Source organism: Micromys minutus, assembly GCF_963924665.1.
Source record: "Micromys minutus genome assembly, chromosome: 22".
NCBI lineage: Eukaryota > Metazoa > Chordata > Mammalia > Rodentia > Muridae > Micromys > Micromys minutus.
Window position 1 is genome coordinate 14,960,694 of NC_137957.1, and position 4,806 is coordinate 14,965,499.

A 4,806-nucleotide genomic window follows, 5' to 3' on the forward strand; every position below is an offset into this window, starting at 1 on the left:
TTTGGAGCTCGGTTTGATTCTAACAGAGGTAGACACAAGCTCTGAAATTTCATAGAAACTAATGGTATTTTTTAGCATCCAGGTCCCTCTGAAAACCAGCAACTGATCTTTCTGTGTGTGCTTGGGCCCCACCCTTGAGACAGTTTCTTTTCTTGTGAAAGTGAACACAGTGACAAAGGCAGATGCCACCTCAGCCCTTCAGGTGACCCAATATGTCTGAGGGGTCAACAATAGCTGACAACCACTTCAATAACACTAGTAGATTCCGTCACAGCACACACACACACACCACACACAATTAGAAACACCTAAGAGCCGGGGAAGAGAAACTTCAGTACTGGAGGCTCACAGTACCTATGGGGAAAGCCACTGGATCAAATGGAACCATATTTGAGGCCATGCTGTGTCTCTGCAAAGCGACCCACTTCCCTGGTCCTAATTTCTGGTCTGGAAGACTGTGGAGGAGTAACTGTTCATTGCAATAATACATAATAAGTACCCCATAAGTCGGTTGGCAACAGTTTGTCACAGTTAAGGATTGTTCCATTAGAATCTACCTCTGTAACATAAGAGGTTTATTATGTCATAATCATACAGACAGATGTCATTAAAAGTTGTTAAACAAACTATGACTAGTCACACACACACACACACACACACACACACACACAGACACACACACACACAGAGTCTTTCCTCTTAAGTATCTTTCTCCTCCTGTATCTTGTGGTTAGGGAGGCAAGGCTAAGATGCATTTGTCATCATCAGTGCGTACAGGCAATGTTAGAAACAAAACAATGCAGTGTTTACCAAAGAGCACAGTCTTGGAGCAGATTATCATGAAACCACGTGTGGTAGAGTGATCTTCAGCTTCCAAAGTGTCAGAATCACATAGCACGGCAAACACATTAACAATGATACAAAGTCAGAAACAGCAAAGTACATTTTCTGATTTTATTTTCCTCAGTCATTGTGCTGCCTGGTAGGGAGCCCTTTCTTGTTCTCTTTCCTTTTTCTTGCTTCTTAACTGTGTACTCCACCCCAACACACACAAACACACACACACAACTTTGAATTCGTGCATGCTCATGCATAAGTGCAAGTTGAGGGCAGAGGCCAAATTTGTGTCCAAATTCTTCTATGAAAGAGTCTCCCATGGCCTGGGAGTTTGCTGGTTAGGTAGACCAGATGGCCAGTGAGCCCCACAGATCCATCTGTCTCCACATCTGCAGCAGACGGGCTACCCATACACACCCCATGCTTGACTTTCTTCATGTGGGTTCTTAAGGACAGAACTGGGGTCTCCAGTCTTGAGACTCAAGCACTTCACTCACTGACTGAGCTATGACCCCAGCTTTACTTCTCAGTTTTGTTATTTCCAGTGGGTCACCTGGAGGATTACACTGACAGGGCAGGGGTGCCACCTGCATGGAGTGAATGTCCCGGCATGTTCCGTGCATTGGTAAACATGCATTGCTGGTCAGGGTCCAGTGAGCTCAGCCAGACGGAAGAAAGTGATTATGCCAGTCCCGTGCTCCACCCCTGTAAGATGGGCAATAGGAACACTTCTTGACCTCTACTCCTTATGCCTATGCACCCCTCAAACCATACAATGCAACGCACAGGGGGGGGGGTTGCACCAAACACTGGGGAGGGAGCTTGCCGGGAATTTGCTATCCAGGAATTGTCTTGAATAGCCTAAACCCAAGGTAAGAGGACTGAGTAACAACAGGAATGGGGCTGAAGTAGCCTTGCTGCTGTGGAAACATCCCTCTTCCCTCAAACTGAACGCTAGAACCGGCTGCTCTAGGACTACCCCCTGGGAGCCATTTGTTTCATGGTTCAAAAGTTTGTATATTGAGTTTTTGTCCTGATAATGATCTAAATGCCAGTTTTACTTTTGCAATGAATGACGAGTCTAACTTGATTTGTGGTTGTGTGTGTGTGGGGTGGGGGGTTGTATGTGTGCTTGGAACTGTGCTGCCAGATTAAAAAAATACCCATAGCACCTAGCTATGAAGAAGCAGTTTCCTTAGCCTTATCTCTGTTAAAGCCAACTTTGGGGAAACATACACACACACACACACACACACACAGTCCCACATACTCCACCACCATTAATACCCTCCTCTGCCCTATATATTGGTACAATATTGGGACAATAACCCTGCCACAAATTGGGAGAGATGACCATTTGAACAGTTAGGAGCTCTTTATCCAAAGCAAATCAGATCAGTTTTTTCAGTGCCCCCTTTACTTGCACAACAACAACAAAAGTGACAAATCTTCCTAAGAGCAGAAAGATTCCAAAGGGAGGGGGCTGTGTGGTTACAGAGTAACTTGGGATTCCAGGGGCATGCTCACAGCTGCGAAATGTTTGCAAGCTTGGCTAATGGTCTCCCTTAACTGATTTTGCACTCAGATATTCTGTGGATATATATCTGGGGCATAGGTCAGTTGACAGAGAGATAGCCTAGTGCACACAGAGCCCTGGGTTTGAATCAAAGTGCTATATAAACCAGCATGTCATGGTATGTGCTTGGGGAAGATGGAGGCAGGAGGATCAGAAATATGTAGCCTAGGCTACATAATGGCCAGCCTGGGCTACATGAGATTCTGTCTCAATATAATTATATAGATACGAAAATGACTTCAGAATTGTTAGCAACTGAGGCACACCAGTCCCATGAAATATTTAAAAATATTGTTTACATTCACATAAGAACAATGATACATTCAGATTTTTAATCTCGGCAGTGTTTGAGTAGAACATTTAATGTTTATTACTCAGATTTTCAACAATGCAGGACTATATCATCTGGTAAGTGTACCCCTGTCCACACAAGATTTTACAATATCTTTATTAATATATAATAATATATATCATCTACTTACTGTAAGGGCAAAGAGAGTATTAAGAACAAACAGGGTAGAGAAATGACCCCGTCTTTAAAGCATTTGCCTTCCAACTTGCCAGCGTAAGGACCCGAGTTTAGTCCTCCCTCCACATTAGGGACAAGCGTGCTGTCATGTCCTTGTAATCACAGTGTGACAAGAGAGCCACAGGAATTCAGGCCAGCCAGAATATAGAACTTGGGAAGTTCAGCCTCAGGAGGCACCTTATCTAAAACAAACAACTACAAAATGTGGGTGTTACCTGAGTAACAAGCAGTACCCTAGGCTTTCCACCATGCCTGTGCATGAGTGTATGCACACCTGCACACACACACACCTGTACACACACACACACCTGTACACACACACACATACACACACACACCTGTATACACACACAAACACATACACACACATACACACATACACCTGCACACACATAAACACACATACACACACATATACACATACACCTGTGCACACACACACACACATACACACACACACATACACACACACACATACACACACACATACACACACACACATACACACACACACATACACACACATACACACACACACACATACACACACATACACACATACACCTGCACACACACATACACACACATACACATACACACACATACACACACATATACACACACACCTGCACACACACACCTGTACACACACACACACACCTGTACACACACACACATATACACACACACACATATACACACATACACACACACCTGCACACACACACACATACACACACACCTGTACACATACCTGTACACACACACACACTTGTACACACACACATACACACACATACACACACACCTGCACACACATATACACACATATACACACACCTGCACACACACACACCTGTACACACACACATACACACACACATACACACATACACACACACCTGCACACACACACATACACACACACACAGACAGACAGACAGACAGACAACACACAGACATTTGAGGCAGAGAGTGGTTATAGAATTCTGTATTCACGTTCTATAAGGAACGGAGGTAGACAATCTCCTGTTTCCTAAGACTTGAAGAAGGTCTCTTATGGGTAAAGTTTATAATGGCTGTGAGTTATATTTGTTTTTGCTGTTTCATTTGTTACCAAAACTTCATTATTCCTTATGTGCTCAGGAGACAGAAGAGCTCCTTGGCCTGTGCTGAATTTGTTCATCTGAATGTCATCTTTTTTTTTTTTAAATAGAATGAGAATTTTGACTTAATATTTTCATTTAAAATTATAACTGTATGACCCTTAAGATCTTTCCCACTCTATAACCTCCATTTTCATTAAACCTTCTCTTAAAATGAATGGTTGGAAATGCCTTTATAATAATCGTTAGCCAACACTTACCGAGATAGCAGCTCAGGATATAGGGATATTTACGTGAGTGAACCATCTGCAGAGAGAGGCTGAGGATGGAACTTAAGGTTCAGCACACCCTGAACCGCCACAGCCAAACTCTTACTGACTACTTTGTTTCTTTTTGGGGTTTTGTGTGTGTGTGTGTTGAGACAGGGTTTCTCTGTGTGGTCCTGGCTGTCCTGGAACTCTCGGTGTAGACCATGCTGGGCTCAAACACATAAATCAGCTTGCCTCCACCTCCCGAATGCTGGGATGAAAGGCATGTGGATGAAACCACCCAGCCAGTTTTGTTTCTTACATTTCTATCAATTGTCCTTTTTTTTAAAATTAATTTTAAGAGTTTCTCAGTTTAGATTAGCATGCTGGGTTTGCCTTTCCCTGTCTGTGTTTACAAATCCGTACTCAAAGTCTGAAGGCTGATATCTGTAGAGCAGCATTAACATGCACCAGGAAGAAATGAATTAAATATGTTAAAATACATGCGTT